The sequence below is a fragment of the Orbicella faveolata genome, unplaced genomic scaffold (genome assembly GCF_042242905.1).
Source record: "Orbicella faveolata isolate gen_17 unplaced genomic scaffold, um_ofav_v1 contig_34, whole genome shotgun sequence".
Taxonomy (NCBI): domain Eukaryota; kingdom Metazoa; phylum Cnidaria; class Anthozoa; order Scleractinia; family Merulinidae; genus Orbicella; species Orbicella faveolata.
The window spans coordinates 18,535,467-18,555,596 of NW_028301563.1; the positions used below are offsets into that span (position 1 = coordinate 18,535,467).

General features: G+C 39.9%; 3 long non-coding RNA genes and 1 other non-coding gene across 5 annotated transcripts; 2 read left to right on the forward strand and 2 right to left on the reverse strand.

The window, feature by feature from the left end:
* Positions 1–1,685: 1,685 nt before the first annotated feature.
* Trnas-gcu (transfer RNA serine (anticodon GCU)) lies at positions 1,686–1,758 on the reverse strand. Its single transcript has one exon. It is a non-coding gene; the product is annotated as a tRNA-Ser (tRNA).
* Positions 1,759–4,041: 2,283 nt separating this feature from the next.
* On the forward strand, positions 4,042–14,791 carry LOC149105121 (uncharacterized). Of its 2 annotated transcripts, XR_016201481.1 has the most exons (4): positions 4,052–4,744; positions 13,524–13,730; positions 14,099–14,272; positions 14,397–14,791. It is a non-coding gene; the product is annotated as an uncharacterized LOC149105121 (long non-coding RNA). The 2 variants fall into 2 exon arrangements; XR_016201480.1 differs by having other exon boundaries at positions 4,042–4,744; positions 13,524–14,272.
* Positions 14,792–14,855: 64 nt separating this feature from the next.
* On the forward strand, positions 14,856–16,928 carry LOC149105122 (uncharacterized). The gene is made up of 2 exons (XR_016201187.1): positions 14,856–16,413; positions 16,723–16,928. It is a non-coding gene; the product is annotated as an uncharacterized LOC149105122 (long non-coding RNA).
* A 1,281-nt stretch (positions 16,929–18,209) lies between these two features.
* LOC149105123 (uncharacterized) lies at positions 18,210–19,097 on the reverse strand. The gene is made up of 2 exons (XR_016201188.1): positions 19,026–19,097; positions 18,210–18,672 (listed from the first exon to the last, which is right to left on the reverse strand). It is a non-coding gene; the product is annotated as an uncharacterized LOC149105123 (long non-coding RNA).
* Positions 19,098–20,130: the final 1,033 nt, after the last annotated feature.

The window sequence follows — 20,130 nt, forward strand, 5'->3', positions numbered from 1 at the left end:
AGAAGAAAAAATTTTAGCAGTCTACGAAGCGGCTGTGCCAACAGAACTAACACAAAGAAAACTTCAAAACTCGCCCGGCAGTGTTTACAAATACGGTTTTGGTTACGCTTATTTTTAGACGTGAGGTTATAAGTTGACGACGAAAATCGACAGAAAACTCGGCAGTTATATTCTGCAGGTTGCAGGTTGCAGGTTTTAATTTAATTATAACAGGAAAACCGCTGGCACTTAAAAGAAACGTACTGGTGGTAGACTTACCGTGACTGTTACATGACGCTGTTTACAATCGCTCGGTAAGGTAGCTTCCACCTGAGTGCCAAACCGGCCGAAGCGATGGGAGGAGAGTATATTCCTATGATTTTAAGCCTGTAATGAATTATTGTTTTAGAAGAAACATCTGAAATATCATCTGAAATATCTGCTGAATTTGGTTTCTTCTCTGTGAGTACCAAAATGAAAGCACACTGAGCTTGTGCTAATACATTCCGTTGGTTAAAATCTTATGTTATTTCATTTCTTTATTTATTTCCTTCATTTGTGATGGCAATCTTCTGTTGTTGAGGCAAGACCCGAGCCAAATCTGGAATCGATGGAAACATCTGTGGAGCGGCCATCCAGATGACTTTGATGAGATTTCACTGGTCTCAGCGTGTCGATCGATAAGTACTTATAGCGGATCGATCATGTTTTCACTATGTGAAAGACCCAAACTACTTTATTATTTAAGAACCCCTGACGAGTGTATAGGTTGTTAATTATTTTTAGTGCCAGCGGTTTTCCAGTTATAATTAAATTTCAACCTGCAACCTGCAACCTGCAAAATATACCTGCCGCAGAAAACTTAATTTGTTTACAATAGGCAACTTACAACAACCTCCACAAAGCGACTCACGTGTTATTGTTTAGAGATGAGCGAAATTAAAACTATGTTATTTATAAGATGTCTCACAGCATGGCTTCAAACAAGGAAGACTTTAAAAAGGATTCCTATTGACAATAAGCTTATCTCGCCGAGGGAACTTGATAATTTTCATAGCAAACGCCACAACAAAAGTCACTTACCGCCAGTTGGCAATTCACTTCGGCCAGTGTAAATCTTCCAGGCAGCAAAAGTTGTGAAGGACTGAATTGAACTAATCTTTTCTTTTCTTTTTCCGCTGTGTTTACTGTTTTGTAATTTCTCCGTTCACACAGACACTCTTGTTCATCACCTGACCAAGTCGTGTGATTTTTCTTGCACGGCTGCACAGCATCGCGTCGCGCGAATTTTAAACTTGGGAGGTTCATTTGTCGGGTACTTTCGTCTTTCTATATATAGCCCTCGTTAGCTTTGCTTCACGTCGTTGTGCGGTATTATTTCATCTCCTTTCTCTAGCCATTGACTAGCTATAATTCACGGCATTGTTCAGTACTGTTTCGCCTCCTTCCCCAGCGCTGGCCCGCTCTCTTTCGCGATCTTCTTCGCTACCTCTTTGCCTGTTAATTCTTGCTTTCTGTTGTTATCTTAATTTTTTTGCTTCAGTGCAACCCTATCTTAAAAACGTTGGATCAACCTCCGCAATCGTCTGTCGACATAACAAATTGAATTGAGTCTTCTTTTCTTAAAAAATCCCGCCAAGAAAAGATGGCATTTGTGAAGGTGAATTAATCAACATGACACGAGCGTGGGACAAAGAAAAATTCTGAGTTCCCGACAGGAATCGAACCCATGACCTCCCGAACAGCGGGCGGGCGCTCTATCCACTGAGCTACGAGAACTCACGGAGAGCAAGGCCATTTAACTGAGTTCATATATGACAGGTGTCCCGCATACTGCTAGGATCAACACTATCGAAGTCATCGTGAGTAGTGATAAGTTAATAAAGATGGTGAACTCAGTTAAATGGCCTTGCTCTCCATGAGTTCTCGTAGCTCAGTGGATAGAGTGCCCGCCCGCTGTTCGGGAGGTCATGGGTTCGATTCCTGTCGGGAACTCAGAATTTTTCTTTGTCCCACGCTCGTGTCATGTTGATTAATTCACCTTCACACTTCATTACCGAGCTTAAAATTCACCATCTTTATTAACTTATCACTACAAAAGATGGCATTCTTCCGCTACAAACCGAGCGGAGGGTGCAAGTCTCTGTGAACCTATTAGCTGGAGTATGGCCGCCATCTTGCGTGACTCCGTCGCCGCCGTCGTCGTGCGTACGCGCCCACGAGCAATACCGCTAGCCATGATAACCATGAGAAAATCCATTCATGGGTAACCTTTACTTTCCTGTATGAGTATGGGACTCCGCTTGGGGGCCCTTCGGGCCGCCGGAACTCGGCTAAAAAGTGCGTTCAGCGTAGAGTCATTATACCACAAGGACAGCACAACGTCTCGTCCGCTCAACAAAGTTAAGCCCTGTTCGGCGCGGTTAGTACTTGGATGGATGACCAAATACGAATACCCCGTACTGTAATAACTTCCTCTTTTTTTCCTTCCCTTTTCGAGGCGATATTAAAGACCGTAGAACTCCCAGCCTTGTGTAATGTCGTTTCTGCTATATGTATTTAAGCTTATCAACTATTTGTTCCTCATTTCGCCATGTCCGTATTTACTTGACTGTATTTGTTCATTTACAATATCGTATAAATAAACAGCGGAACAGGTCGTTCGGATTCTCTCCAATTCTCTTGACTGTTGATCGTCTAAAATATTTAATCACGGCTTGAATCGTTGGAAAATTCATACAGCTCATCAATTTTGTGACTTTCTATGTCTTCCTTTTCGGCGATCGAGTATGGTTAAACCTGTATGAGCTATTTATATAATTACAGGTAGCTTCTAGTTATAAAAACGTTCGTACGAAAATTTATTGAATGTAGAGCATTTCTGCGGTCAGATATTGGGTACTTGCGTCAGAAATTCAAAGAATACCTAACTTGACACAGTGCGAGCGACCGTAAAACGGCATAAACGGCGGATGTTCGAAACCCGGAGAGGGGGGACTCCTATATGAAAAGGTCGGGGATGCTCGTCTCAGGCACAAATCAAGGATTCTGGTCTCACTTAGGGTGTTGATGACGAAACGTCACCATCTTTAGAGTTCAAAGTAATCTTTAGGGTACATTCGAAGAAGTAATAATTAAAAGAAACGCTCTCATTTAATTTCTGGTTTTGGGCTTGATTTCCGCTGATCTCTCGAGTACGCGAGTCGGGTCTACAAGTGCGCGAGAGATACTTTCTTGACCGTAACAGTGGCTAGTAATCGAATCTATTCCGTTTTAAGTGCTATCTTTTAGTGGTCTAATAAGCTCGAGCAGCTCCCATATTAGTCTCCTTTAGGAGTAAAACTCAAATATTCCGACGAGCATCCCTGAAGTTTTCATATTCGAGTTCTCCCCCCCCCCCCCCCCCGCCCCGCTGGGGTTTCAAATGTCTAACAGGAAGTGACCCAGTGAAGAAGGAGTGATGGAGTGAAATCGCTTCACCACTACAACTTGGAAAATAATATTTCCAAGTCTAAAAAGGAAAGAAAGAAAGGAAAGAGCGTGTGATTCCTGTTTTAAATCTTGCACCATTCCTGTTGTACTTTACCGTTTTAAAACAAAAAATTAAGATGCGACGAAAGGGAAGGAAAAATTCAAAATCTTTCCAAAACCACTACTCTACGACAAGAAAACTCGACAAAACCTGGCTTCGACTACGAGTTTATTCTCACCTCAGTTTTCTTACTTGTACTTGACCACTACTGGGTTTAAGACGTCTATGCCTATGTTGCATTACCGCAAAAATGCTAAACCGTCTTTAACTTAATTTAACAATAAAGCTAGTGCCTAGCAAATCCCAAAATAAATCCTTGAATTGAAAGTATCAAATACTAATTCCGAGTGAAATGCCTTTCAATTGAAAAATATATATATACTTTCTTGAACTCTTTGTCTTCTCGGCTTTTCGTCAAACCTTTACTTGGCCTGCCTTGCCAGCCCAGAATGAGCTTCTGCATGCTCAGACAGCTTAACACTGTCGTAATCCTTGTCATGCCATGTTATGTCTGGATTTATGAAAACGGTGTTACTGAGACTGAATCAAGTGTTTTTTGATTTAGTTGATTTTTTCATTTTTTTTTTCTGCTTTCGCTATGACAGCAACTTGTAAATCTTACCTAGCATGGAATGTAGAAACTCCCTGCCGCATGTTTCATTTATTTAGATATTTTTTTTCATCATTTATCAACCACCCCCCTCCCCCCACCCCCTTTTCAATTTACGTGAATTTTAGCCCAGGCTACACTCGTCTGAATTCAGTTCGCGCGGTGACTCTGACAAGGAGCAACCGATTAGCGTTCTGTATTTGCTGTCTAAAGGAAGTCTGCCCGAGGACATCATTAAGTCCAATGAAGGCCCAAGTCTAACGATTTGCTAGTAAGCGTCGTCCATTATCGTACGTGAGGCGGGCCTGAGGAGATGTGTAAACTGTACGGGTCACATTTAGTCCCGTAACAGAAGGCCGTTTGCTCTGTGGCGATAATGTTGTGCTTGCTTTAGACAGCAAAACTCTTTAGCCACATCAATTTAGGGCTTAGACGTGCAATGGACTAGACATTTCTAGCTGCTGTTGGCGTCATTTGCTTTGAACTTTGATGTAGCTAAAGACTGTTGAAATCTGGATGTGCCATTCCGCGCTCGATAAAATTGAAGTACATCCGGGACATTGCTATTTGCCAGCAAAACATGGCCACGAGGAGAGAGAAGAACACGAGTTCAAGCGCTGATCGTGAGTAGAATTTCCTTGTTTTATCAATTTTAGGCGTTCTCGGCTTAGCTAAGTATCAGAACTGTCTGTGATTCGCTAGCGCGGAAGAAATTTATTTGCGTGGCTTCCGGGCGATAATTGACGTAACGACAACATGTTGAGTGTTCGCTTACTGCTAACTATGGCCTAGTTTGTCTGAATTTCAATCGATTCTCGATGTAGGAAGCTCTTGTTCAGTCCATTTAGGACGATGCAGGCCTTTAGAAAGCGATAGATTGGCTCTCCGCCGCGGTTTTGATATCTGTACGTTCGTGTTGATTTAGACTCCAATTTCATGTTAAAAGCACTCTTAATTAAATTGTACAATTCATGATTCAACGAAAAGACGGTGAATTTAGTCTTCCTGGCCTCAAAAGGCATACAGGAGAGTTATTTGCTGCTATTTGAGCTACGATAAGCCTCGTGGAAAGCTAGCTCTGGGACAGAATTGTAGCAAGATTATCAGTGACAAGTCAAATTCTACGGCTATGTTTTTGCGAATCCGGTCAGATATTGAGATGAAATGTCACGTAACGGCTACTTTTTGGCTGAAATATAGAGGTAAATAACCGATTCCACTGCTTACCATGCTCTTGTTAGCGTGACTGGCTAATTTAACCCACAGTAAAGACATAGTGAGGTCATTTAGGTGAAATCCCAGAGGTTAAGCCCGTCTAAATTAGTGCCGCGGCGAAGCAAATGATCAATGTAAGCTCTAATTTAGCTTTGTTTGGCTCGTTCGACTCATTTGCAGCGACTTCAAAGACTTGTATAGGCATGGTATGGACTCTGTTAAGAGTACACGAGGTAGATAGCACTCTCGGTACGACATGGCCATATTTATGTGCATTTTCTAACCGATTTTCCAAAAACATGCCCGCTATTTTGGTGCAAAGTCTTTAACACGGTTTTCATAAATTCAGACATATATATATCTAACCGAATTCGCAAAAACATGCCCGCATTGACTCAAAGACAGTCCCAGCGGCCAGAAGTCCTCTGACCACCCCCCTAGCTAGGAGATTGGCCAATCACGCATGCACATGGCATGGACCACTCCAGCAGGGTGCCATGTCAACACAGAAGCCTCAAACAAGATCAAACAACTGAGTAAAATACCCAGAAACACAATCAACATCAAGCTTATTTAACACTGAAAACTCAAATTCTAGCTAGTTGGGGGTGTCAGTAAAAGACACCCTCCCCTCCCCCCTGCTTTTGACAGCTGGCCCCCAGCAAGCCACCAACAGATAGGCCAGTCATTGGGCCATGTGCCCAGCCTAGCCTGGGCTTCGCCCGAATCCAGGCGAAAACCTAACGGACATGTTTTTGCGAATTCGCTTAGATATATGTATATATAAAATAAGTCTCGGTAAACTCTTACAGTGTCGATCAATATTCACTACGAAAGCATGCAGCCATAGTTCTTTTAGTTTATTCATGTGTACAAGGATTTACCTGGAGACAGATTTAGCTACACATATTTGACTAATCATTTTTTTCCCCCCTGTGCACTGAATAGCCCAACAGTTTCGTTAAAATTGGCGAAACTGATGATACATCTACACTGAATGCACGTACATTTTTCTGCATCGACAAATTTAATATTTCTAACGTTTTGGTGTTCATTTTCGACTCATTGAGTTTAGAGATTTCGAGATGTGTATCGAATGTGTCTCCAAATGTTCTAACGTCAATTTGTGAGCTATCCCATCATTTTCGGTTTACCAGAAAAAAATCAAGTGCATTGAAGCGATCGATTAAGATAAAAAAGTGACCATTTCCAAACACTCACAAATTAAAAGGCCTGCTAGTTAGGAAATTCTGATCGGCAAAGCTTTATCGATCAGTCCAGCTATATTTTAGCCATCTTTTACAAGTCTTAGTGGTATTATTCAGCTATGGTGTCAACACCTTTTTATTCTAAAACAAAACAAAACAAAACAAAACAAAACAAAACAAAAGCAAAAAACAAAGGAAAAAAAAAACAACAACAAAACAAAAATAAACGTACCAACCGGAACTCTTTCAGGTACCTACATCACTGCATAGTTCTAAACCCTTGGAATGAAGTTATGAGCAACAATACCGGAGAATATAAAGCATAAACAGAAGAGTTGTTAACGAGATAAATTATTTCTTTTTAAATTAAGTTCATGTTCACGAAGGACTTACATTTCAGGTTTACCTACCCGTTCATGTACCTAAACTAGTGAAATCCCCACCCCTCTATACATCTGAAGCCCCAAAAAAGGTTCCCCTTTCGGACGGAGCCTCCCCGTATAGGACATTATAGGGCGTCCCCCCAGGGTAGGGTGGGGGTAAGGCCAGGAGGACTCAAACTATGACACTGAACTGGTATACTGTAATATCATATGTTAAATGTATCTAATCCTGAGGTGCGAGGGAAATAAGAAAGTTGCTGCCTGCATTTTCCCCTCCTCTTCTGGGGCTGGGAAAGTTTCAGCGTGAAACAGCTAGTGGTACATGGCATGAGGCTTTTCAGGATTTTTAGGAGCTCTGCCCTGCTCTGGACATTAGCTAAACTTCTAATATAAAAGTTAAAATACACACGAACCGTTTTCCCACTGAATGAAATACTATGCACTGCCATATGTCTATACGCTATCGTCAGACGATGAATGATAAGCTAAGATGTGTAGTACTAATTAGTCTCTAACTGTGCTGTCCGAAAAGTGTTTGACAAGTGCAGAGATTCCAACACGTCCTATCATTGTAACGGAATGTCAATAATTTAAACATGGACGAGGTTGATTTTAAGGAAACAAAAAAATATATGTTCTGAAGGACATAGCCTTCTTTTGGAGGGCAATTAAGGTTTTGCTGCAGCTACATTTCATTGTGTGGGCTTTTCACGTAGCCAGATTGATATCTATTTAAATTTTATGACAAGCACAAGGATCTACAAGAGGAAGAGATTAGGAGATCTCATATACAGTTACAAAGAACAAGATTAGTTAAACAGCTGGAGACGTGTATTCAACAATCGGAAAGGTCATCAAAACCGTCTCTCGCTATACGAGGGGAAAGTGTTCATATATTCAACTGTTTCAACTAAATTCCTACGGTCTGTAGAAAAAGGCTCTAGTCTTATCCAAGCTTGTAAAGTTAAATCAAAATGAATAAATTAAGTACCTTTTGGTTAATGGTCTTAAATTGATGTGTTATTTTACTTTACTTTGCTTTCCTCGCTATACGCTATAATTTGAAGTGATCCTTTTGGCCTGGGTCTTGTGGTCTCTCTTCACGCAGCTGGTGGCAATGGTTAGATTCCCTCAACCGACTGTGAGGACGTGCTGACACCTTTTGATAGCGGTGTAGTTTCCATCCCATGTATGTATACAGTTTCAGTGCCAAGTTTTAAAAGCACGTTTTTTCTTCCCATCACGTTTATTGAGTGAAAGTCTTTCTAATTGCCTTCCGGACTATATGCTGCATAGACGTCTGACGGGCTCATCAAAGTCAGAAGGAACTATGAGTCTACGCCAAAACACTACTTCAGTTGCAGCTGTTCAGTCCAGAATTCATAGACTCTTCACAATTCAAGAATTGTTTTTAGAGTACAGTCTGGCCCTAATTGTACTGGGATGTTTTATCCTGGTCTCAATGTCTTCAAAAATAGTTGGAAAGTTTGGAGCACCTGAAGTTGGAGTATCCTGGATATGGACAGAGCAATGAACGTGAATTGCGCCGGCTGGGTCCTAGCTTGTGGAAGATATTGTAACCATGTTCAGAATGGTTGGAGTGAATGAATCTCGGAGACTGTGTGTGGCGTTTGCAAAGCATGGTAATTACAAGTAGATCAAGTGGATAGAGAACGCTTCAAACTGTGGTTTTGAATTCATTGGCCTTGTCACGGTGACAAAACGAAAAAGTAAACCTGCGCAAAAAAAAAAAAAAAAAAAAACATAAGTTCTATTCGGCTCAATGGAAATTTATTGCTCGATGAAGTGCAACTTCTGCAGAGTTTTTTCTCCTGAAGTGTGTGAAAACAATAGAGTGACATGCATGCACGGCGTGCATGTATTGATTGTAGCTTTTTTTTTTAAATGGTGTGTGTTGTACATACTTGATTTAAAGAAAAGTATATACTAAATGTCAAGTACTGTACTTGTCTTATCTCCTCGCCTGTTTTGTGTGGTCCCGTTAGGACAGGAAAAAAAATCTACTGGGAGCTACTAAACAATGTGAACCGACAGTTGTTTTGTTGATCTTCTATTGATAACAAAAAAAGAAACGAGAAAAAGAAGAAAAGCAAACGTTTTCTGTTGTTGCTCGACGTAATGACGCTCGGCGTTGTATATTCTAAACTCAGATGCTGCAGTGTGTTGTTGGATGATCAATTGATAACAATTCTTAGAATTCACCCAGCATCACTGTGAATGATAAGTCAGGATACTAGTAGGTGACATTTGGAATGTATTACATTTGGGATCAGTGTGAAGTTTACGTTTCACACTTACTGTTTAGTTATGTCAGAGTCCACAGGTTTGCTGATGTGTGAGTTCGTGTGCCTTTCAACTACCTGTCTAACATGTGTCTAATCAAGTGATAGCAGCTGCTATTGTCACAGCCGCAGACCTTTGCTTTCTGAGAAAGGTTGACAACGAAGCTAATAACTGAAAAACCTACAACTGACAGTGAAACAACTGAACATAATGTTTTAGAGGCGACGGGCAATCCATCTAGACATGCACTGCAGTTAGCATAGAAATCGGTTTTACCAAAATCTGTCTTACTTTCTCTAGCATATTAATAATCAACCTTTGCTGTTTGTAGGGGAATGTGTATACTACATTTTCACCATCATCAACAATTTTCGCTCTCATATTATTGCTATCATACACTTCAGGGAGCCCAATCTTCATCAGTGCTCATGAGATAGCATATTCACTTTGAATAATGGTGTTCTAGTGCGACTGACAATTGCGACTAACACTTGCGACAAAGTTAGATCTTGCATGCATCTAACGTGCGTGTTACACGATGGGGTGGATGGAGACCCCTTTCCCGAGTTTTCGTTGTGTGTAAGACATACCAAAATCAGTTTACGTTTTTAAAATACATAGCCCTCAGGTTCTTCTCAAAATAACATTGTTATCATGACGCCAATTGACGTCACAAGGGAACGTTAAGTCCACCATCTTGGATTTTAGTATTTTCTCAGAAAGCCAAAAGGCCGTGAAAATGGCGTAATGTATTAAAAGTACTAATTCTGCATTGCTCTCAAGAAAAGTAGAAAAAGAGAAAAAGAAGAACAGTGAAGGATGAATGAACAGCAGTTGAACGTTTCAGCATCATAGGGTAAATCTCTTCTAAACGCCTTGAAGTTCGAGAAAAATAATCCGCTGCGCGGCGCACAGCTCTCTTCTCGGTGGAAATGTGGTCAATGAAGGTCTAAGTGCTTGATGTCTCATGAAGACATCCTTTGTTGAGCAACTGATAATTTCTGATCGATCTTACAGTCTGTGAGCTCGTGGTATGGTCAGTGAGTTCCGGCTTTGCGAACAATGGATTTTCCTTAGCGTACTGTAATTAAGGCACAAAGGTTATCAACATCATTGTGTCTGAGAGAACAGATAAGCATAAATGGTAAATGGACGCCTGAAATATGCATCTAGCTCGACCTTGAATGTGGCGCTGCGATAACTCCTTGAGTTGGATATGTAACATTAAATCATTTGAAACACAAATTGTTCAAACTATATATATATAATGCTGGCTTGTATATTTCACAACTCTTGACAAAATTTGCAGTAACGTATCCTCAAATTAAGTGTTTTATCGCGTAAAGACTTTCTATTTATTTCATGACACTTGTGCATGGATATGACCCGTCTAGTACACGGCAATGGAAATTTCTACTGGTTTTTTTTTAAGGTTTCTAGAGAAAGCTGTCGAGATCTTTCAAAGATCAATGAAGCGATTAGCCACACCTAAGTTTTAATCAAGTGATTTAGTCTCGAAAACTAATCTGTATCATTCCTTTATTTCCCGGCTTTTAAAGCCAGTTGATTTTTGTGTTACATAATATGTTTTTCGAAAGTGTCTCACTGAAAACACGGTTGGAAGACGATTTTCCCTGACAAGATGTACAAGCACCAGCGGCCAGTCACAATACATCCAAAAAATGCTGCGAAGTAAAAACGGCAAACTATTACTGAGAAGCCAGCAAGATAAATCGTTAGATTATTTTGTAAACTGACAGTCATTACTGTAATCGCATGTAACTCAGAGTGTATCTAAAGAATGGCATGTCACCGTGACCTTGACTTTATAAATCTAACAGTGTTTTAAGTATAAGGCAGCAGGAGATCGATTGTGTTCAACACTGAACATTAAAGCGTTGCTGTAGTCGGAATAGAATGAACAATTTACTAGTACTACTAGCCAACGAACCGCCACCGAGACTAGTTGGATCGAGATATTCTCGGGTGATTAGGTGTTATTCATTCCAGGAAATCCTCTTTGAATACTGCATCTGTCTTCTTCTCTTGGTTTCCGTAGCTTTGGTTATTTTCGGCGTACGTTTTCTTAGGAGTGAAACCCGTGGAGGAATGTGCAGCAGTGATTACAATGATGGTATTCTAGTGTCATTGCGGAGGCTATGATCGTCCAAATCACTGGCCAAATATACAGCTGTTGATGAATCGGCGTATCAGATGAGTGAAGATGAAGTTCTTCAGCTATAATTTGGCTGGAAGAAAAAAGAAAAGCTGTACATTCTAGATATTCTTGGAAATGGAACAACACAGCACAGTGCAGTCGAGAGTCGACCTCTATTTTAGAAAAATAAACAACAACATGTACAACAACAATAACAGCAACAACAGTAACTAATAATATTAGTGGAAACTTTTTGCTCAAGTTAGTTCTGAGTTGACAGTGGCCATGAGCTTTACCTTCCGAAGTGACTTATTACCAATTTCTCTCTGCTATCAACCACTGGTCAGCACTCTTATCTGTTCATCCCTTGCTTCACCGCAGGACGCTGTGAACACTAACTGAGTTTGTAGGATCTGGTCAACGTTCAAAAAATTGCAACATTAACCTCTGGAAGTACGAGGTCCATGCGTTTAGTCTGAATTCACTCTAAGGAAGTCTACGACTGATGCGGGTAGTTTACGACTAACAACTATTGACTTTAATGAAATCAACAATTATCTATGCACTGAGGATCATTGAATTCAGTTAATTGACGCGGCAATCTTCTCTACGACCTGTTTTACCAGCCACGAGAGCTACAGAAAGTGGGACCTTTCGTGGATCAAGAGTGATATGCACAAATATCCTTCTCAATCAGTATTCACTCATGAACGTTTTAGGAACATTTCATATTTAGAAATATACCTTGTCAGTAGGATTTACTTATGCTGTCCTGTATGTCCTTAATTACGCGTGAAAATAAAACATAACAGTAGACAGACTGGAACGTCAAAGAGGAAAATAGATAATTTTTTCTCCTGGGTGATGAATATCGCCGAACAACCCCGAAAATGTCAATTTTGTCATTTTGAGATAACATATGAACAAAAATAGCTTAGTCGATTGGATTCACACCAAGGATGCTTAGTCCTTAATGTTTAAGGGTATGCAATTACCAATAAAGCTAAATTACTCCTTGTAAATACTCCTTGAGCTCAACAAGCGACCTGTCGTCATCGTATTCTTTGCTGCATGCTAACTGTTTTGGAGGTTGTTTAAGACTGGAAAACCAAGGTTAACACAGACGGGTTGATGCGATGTCCGGCGACGGATGATAGTTGCCTAATTGACACGGGCGGGGGAAATGTTCATATTCTAAGAATCGTATAACGGCTGCATGCCTCAGTGCTAAACTGAAGCGTGTGTAGAATCAACTGTATAAGATCAACACAAAATGCAAGTTTTTTTTTTTTTTCGCTACTACATGTAAAGAGCTAGTTGTTACTGACGAGTAAAACTCCTAGCCAGATATAGCAACTTATCAATTTTATTTTCATATAATTCCCTACTAAGCAAGACATAACAGTGACGGACTGAATTATCGATAGCAAAACACTGAGGAGGGCAGGTGGTGGGGTAGAGCCATTTGACACCCCGCCCTACTCATTCCCCTGATTACTTTATAAGTCTTTGAAAAGAACAGGCGTTAATCAATCGAGATACCGAACGAACTGAAATCCGATCGAACTTCAATTGCTGAGCAGTTTTGCGATTGGCTCGGCAATCGAACACAATTAATCGGGCTCCAACTTTTTGGTGAGTTCGACTATCACCGTTAACGACGTCCCGGGGAGGGGGGGGGATGACACTCCCTTGTATGGGGTGTAAAGGTATGTGTGGCCCCAAAGGGTATGGTTTTTCAGCCGTTTTGGCAATAAATAGGAATCAATTTCGGCCATTTTCGTCACACATAGGCATACTATTTGCTCTCCAGTCTTGAATTGGATATTTTACTTTTTAGGGACGGACCATTAGCAAAATGATGGCGGGGGGGGGGGGGGGGGGGAGGGGAACAAAAAAAATTCATGCAAGGGAAAACGCTAAGAAAAAAAATATTATTATTAATATTATTATTAATGAATAAAGACGTCTAACAGTGTTTTCCTCACACTGCATGAAATGACAAATATAAGGATTGATAAATTAATTCATACTACAATAGCCAGAAATGTCACTCAGAAATCAACAATATTACCAGGCACAATATGAAAGGAGACAATTAGAACCTTGTTTTTGCAATTGTTTTAAATTGCAGCTAGTGTGCCTACAACATACACTGATCGTGAGCGGTAAAGGGAATGGTACTCGACCAAAACACTTCAAAATCGGTAAAACGGTAAACTCTAAACGGCACAAAAGTCTCAAAAAGAAATAACAACTGCTCACAGGAAACTGTCCCGCCGGGTGCCAGTCATTTCCTTGGTACCTGCTTTGTGCAAGACGCAGTTAGTGGCCAGCTTCTGTGAGTATCAAGAGTTGTGCTTGAAACATAGTGCTGTGTAAATATATAGTATGAAGTAGTTTTGTGTCAAGATATTTTCACTGGATTGGATCTCTTTTAATTTAATGTACATGAACCTGTCATAACCAACAATAGTAGGGAAGAGTTTTCTTGGCTCAAGAGCACAACTTGTATTAATAGACCAAAGTAAACGTTGAACATATATAAAGGCAGTTATGCCCCCAGTCCTTCTTCAATAGGACATTAAATGACTTAGTTCTATTAATCAGTTACAAGTATATTTAATTTTTAATTATGTTATGCCAATTTCTGGCATGTTTTTGAAAATGCATTTTGATTATGCATATGTCCTTTTTTATTCATCAAAGGCAAACCATTCAATCCTACTGTGCTGGGATGCACACAAACACCAGAAGGACATTTCAGGGAGGTGCAAAATGTATCCCACCATTACTTTTAATGTCAGTGGACATCTTCGCCCGTCGGGGCATTTTGACAGAATGCAGCCAGCTACCAGACTATGTAGAACTCTCACACGAAAGGTGTCTTACATTTATTTTCTTTTTTTAGTAAAATGAAGCCTAAGTTCATTTAAGTTTTTACAGAGCACCATGAAAATTAAATAACTTTTGAGAATCATTTCAATATTTCAATTTTACTAAATAGGTACCTTCTTTTTGGATTGACATTTTGGAGTGGAGGGCACTACAGAAGGGCTGTTTTGGTGAATGGAGTATGGCATCATTTAATATGATGGGCTGTGGGAGAGAAATTCCAGAGGGCAGGGACTGAAAAAATGCACAGGGAAGCCGTCCACTCCAAGTGGCTTCCTCCTCTCTCACTATGTTTACATTTCGAAAAGATTTTGCATGGAAAGGTGGCCTGTATCCTTTGATCTGTTGTGAGTGTAGAATAATTTATAAAGCCCAAAATCATAGATAATGAATCAAGATTTCACTGTTTCAAAAAAAGCACTATTTGTCTGAAAAAAAAAAAAAAATTCGTGCAAAGGGTTTCACCTGAAAAAAAAATTCCTGCGCAAGCAGCGAGCGAAAAACAAACAAACAAAAAAATCGTGCAGGCAGAAAATTCCCCACCCCCACCCCCCCCCCCCCCCCGCATCACTTTTCTAATGGTCCGTCCCTTACGGGAAGCTCCTTTTTACCATTATCGATAAGTCCATCAACAAAAAGCCCTTCATAAATTATGTTTAGGCAACTGTGGCAGCCGCAACGGTTATAACCGTCAGCTCATCAACAAGGCAAGAAAAATCGCTGAATTCGGTCGTAATTAGGATACGGGATTTGAGAAATGGGCCGCACACGCCCATCCAAAGTTTTTCTGGGAGTAACCCCCCACCCCTCGGAACAGAAGTCCATATAGTCAAAACAATCATAACCCTCAGACATACAAGCGAGGTACCTACTTGAGCTTACGTTGTACCACATATCAAAATTATTCTGCACCTAATAAATAGCGTGAAGTCAGTCTGCTCTTAATTAAACTGAAGAGATGGTCACGATTTCATATGAAATCACATGACGACAGAAAGTCCGCCGTGTTGGATCCACCATCTTGGATTTCGGAAAATAAGTCAGAAAATGGAATGTTAAAGGTAGTAATTCTACGGTGCTGCTCAAAACCAAGAATTCTGTCAAATCGACGAAATCTGGTTTGACATAAATGCTTAGGAGAACAATCAGGACTCAATCGTTCGCCCCAGTTAATGAGTGACACTTAAAACTGATATTTTAGATTGAAAGGAAATAGAAAACTGTAAGGTAGAAAATTCTAAAAAAAAAAGTGATTTCCTGTGCAAAAAAAAAAAAAAAAAAAAAAAAAAAAATGCATGTTAACATGCGGCTGCTATGGCAATATCAATTAATTTAGTTCAACATGCAGTTAACACATCATTTTGTCTCGCCCGGAAACTACCGGAAGTGGTTTCAGCACCAGGGAGTAAATCCTCTTTTTAATATTTTGTGTTCGTGTTTTAAATGACCTGGTAAGGAAACAAATTCCACAAACTATAAGAAACCAGTAAACGTAATCTTGTTGAGGAGCAAAGAACCTTAGACCTCATTTCATTTGTGATACTGAACAACCAACACTGATAAGAACAAAAATGTCCCAGAACAGACACTACTAGCGTGAACAACATTTCAGTGTTCTCCGGCTTTTAAAAGGAAATTTACCTTCTCTGGTAACGGACACAGCTTCCATAATGTTAAATCGGATCAGCGACCTTGTGTAAATAACATATGTAGTACTTGGTTAGCCGACCTCTGGACGACAACGATTCCCAAGGCATATGGTATAGAAGATCTCTTTTTGACCGTATGATAAAAGAACTGATTTCGATCAATAAGTAGTCGACGAATAAACCATTTCGTGTTCTATGTATTGAACTTTAACTGGCTTGCAACTGAGGCTTTTGCGGAGAGTCTGTCCATTGTGACTAGACTTTATGTAACGTTTGAAGACCTCGAACTATCCAATGACGAACTGAAATTTATGTAGAGACTCGTAAACACTCAGTAATCTATTGCATTTATGTATTTATCAAAACTGGTTCGATTTGTAAGAAATACAAGTAGATACAATTTATAAACTGCTTAGTCGGTTCAATTTTGTTTATTTTATTCCCATTGAGTTAAGAGTCGAGGATTTTGGCTCAATATAGGTAAAGTCTGCATACGAGCCAAGTGGCCCACCAGGCCGGAGCTTATCCCGGTTTCTGTAGCATGAAGCGACTAGGAGTATTTCTACTCCCCCCTGGATGGGATGCTAGTCCATCGCAGGGTTACCCCCAGCATTAAATTCGCCAGTACCCATTTATACACCTGGGTGGAGAGAGGCACTGTGAGAGTAAAGTGTCTTGCCCAAGAACACAGCACAATGTCCCCGGCCAGGGCTCGAACCCGGATCGCTCGATCCGGAGACGAGCGCACTAACCATGAGGCCACCGCGCCTCCCACTGGGCTCAATATAGTAGATTTTAATCTGATAACCATTAACACAACACAGGCGTTCTGCATGCAATATTTCTATAAGAGAGATAATATAGAGCACCTCTGAACACATAAACTAATGCAAACATCATGAGGGAGGATCAGTTTCTAAGGAAAGATGGGGTTAGGACCAATTTAATGGTGTGCTTACGTCAACGAGTTAATTTACTTAGGCTTTTCATGCATCCTGAAAGAAAAAAAAAAAAAGAAATAAGGAAACATAAGAAAGTACAGTAAGAAAAAATCGGAGCCCAAGTTACCCTGTCACGTGTCACGCCCTCCAGTGGAAATTGGTTATTCTCTAGTAGCGTTTAAGTCATTCGATAAAGTTATTTTGTGGTAGTATTCTAAAGTGTCGCATTTCTCTCTCTCTCTCTCTCTCTCTCTCTCTCTCTCTCTCTCTCTCTCTCTCTCTCTTTGATTAGTTTCCCTGGATTTGTGATGTAAATTGGTGAGGTATTTTACGTGCTTTTAGTTTCATAACACAAGGGTTAATCATGGAATGATGAGCTAGCGACATCGTGATGTTAGCCTGTCAAAAGATAATTGATCGGTAATCTGTTTTTAAGGTCATAGGGATCTTTAAATTATTAACATTGTTTGTTCCTATGAGCGAGTCATAGTTTGAGTCCGAGATTTGTATTGCTGAACCTACGCTTTCCTGTCCTTGACTTTGATAAATATAATTTTTTTCAATGTAATTTTTGCAGGCGCAAAGAGACTTCAAAGATTCCGTCGACTAGCTTTGGAGGCTGTAAAAATTTTGTCAGGCGAGAAAATCCTTTGTTCCTTGACATCCATCCATCATTGGGTCATCAAATTTCGCAACATATGGATTAGGAAACAAACGTGACCGTGTGACTTCCCGCCATTTTAATTGAGCTAGATGGATCCGCACAGAAGCAACATCGATCCATGGTATTTCAATTATTATGGCTCGCAATGCTACCAAGATCAAGATCAGGGTAATCAAAGTTATTACGATTCCCAAATCGCTAGTAACAGCAGTACTTCTTACAGTTTCCATCGCAGCAAACTCGAGCGGATTCACAATGCATATGCATCCACATCCGCTGAACACAGCATCCATATCCGTAACATCCACTGATCATGAAGATCACACGACTGCTGCAGCTACTGGAAGCACAGAAAACATCAAAAAGGGAACAAAGAGAAAAAACGCCAAGTATGAAACCTTCCCCTTTAAGACATGTCACGACATCTTGATGGTAAATTGATGAAATTACTAACTGACATCCGTCACTAAAAAAATTTCGCATCTTCATGTGCGAACAGGATTACGAAAACAAAAAAATTGGTGATTACAAAATTTTCATTTTTTTTTTGCAAACCCTTAACTCAAATTTTCGTCTTAGTGCGAACAGGGCCATATACTTATTGCGAAATTGACAGAAAGTTGCTTCACATTACGTTCTTAATACCTGTGCAGTTACGAAATACCACGCTATTGGTTCTTTTCACTTTTAATTACGAAGATAATAATCTAAGAATGAGATCAGTGGACGGCACTCAGCAAATAAGTGGATAGAAAAAGCAGATGTCGTCTTTTGAACCTGCTGGTCATCATCGATCAACAGGTTAGCAGCTAACTTAGTGTTGTCAAGCATAATATCGGTCGCAAATAGTCAAGACCACGAACCCTACACGTGTTCATCAGCAGAGTCCGTTGTGATTAGGGAGCACCTAGCACGTGATGACATGCACCCGATCCTTAACCACCCCAACCATTCTAGAGTACAGAGGCTACTGAGAGTTCAGGAATTGTTGCTGGAGTACAGTTTGGTTATCGTTGTGTTGGGGTGCTTTTTCCTGGTGTCGCTGCCTTTGAAGAAGCTTCGAATCGTAACCTCCTCTGACGAAGGGTGAGACCTCCTGTGCCTTGTGAACATCTTACTGAACATTGGTTCAATCTTTGAAAACAAATACACCTGGTCTTAGCTTTAATTGCAATTTGAAGCTTTTTAAAATCAGCATCTACATGTGAAACTCTGTGCTGGCATGTTCGTGAACATCTGAAGAGACTATTTATCTACATTACCATTGACAAGAGATGCCAAGCATTCTTGCCTTATTGAATAATTGGACCCCGACGACTGAACTGAGATGTGGACATGTCAGGAATATTCAGTACAACAAAGGAAACTTTAAAATGAATTTCATGTTTCATCGGTGGAATTGTCTCAGGGTTTAGATGATGGAAACCAATCACTCTACATATAAAATGCACAGTACCTTTAGGTTATAATATAAATGGGTTACGTACTGTTTGTTTGTTTAATCCCAATCTGTTTTAATACTTCTTAATGCAGGTTGACTTGAATGGCCTTGAATTTTCGGTACCTTCAAAAGAATAAGCTTTCGATATAGCAGCAAAATATTGAAAGTAAAACTTTATAAGGCAATTCTCAGTCTAGTCAATATCAGGATTTTAAAAGGCAATGGGGGATTTCTGACTGAATTCAGTATTCCATAAAACTTTGGCATTGCTTGTGCTCAGTGTGAAATGTTTACACAGTGACTGAAGAGAGTGAACATGATTTCCAAGTCTAAAATATTTTAAATGAAAAGGCCCAGGAGTTTCTTTAATTCTTCTCATTTTAATTCTTGAGAAACATATAAGATTTTTATATAGTGTTAGAAGAGAGCCTGCGCTTTGCTTTTACGGCTTAAAAATAGAAGAAGAAGAAGAAGAAGAAGAAGAAGGAGTTTTGCACTTTATTATGCATGCATTTTTGCGAACAACTGACGGTGCAAAATGCAGTTATGAATACACGATTTGTTTGGCATTGAAAAATTTTTATCTGATCACGCTAAAAACTGCCGTATAGCCAGTTTAAGCGAGTCCAAAATATTTCTTTGTCCCCTTATTGATTGACGCAGATATTTTTTATTACACTGATATTTTATGTCGGTTGGAATCATGCGTTCTAGCGAATATTATTATTAACAATCACCTGATTTATAATTTACGCTAGTGCAAAATGGAGGAGACAATGAGAATTTTATAATTGATACTAAATTATCAATGCTTCTTCGAACAGTATTCCACGAGTCATATAACTTTAACAAAAAGCCGCTTCATACAAAATGCCTAATCTCGTTAAAACTATTGATTCACCTAAGTTTTGGCCTCCAAATCTCGCTGGTAAACAAGTGGAAATGGCAATAACAGAAGAAATTACAGATAACTCGTCTTTACAGAATCGGTTTAGTGGAGTTTTCATAGTAGACCCGGAGCAGGATATGTGGGCAATTTATACATTTGTAGTGCAATTGCCTTTCATTGGTCACACAGTATTCACAGAACGAATTAGACTTTTTTGTATTCGCAATGACTTCTTTTTCCTTATAAATACTTTACTTACTTA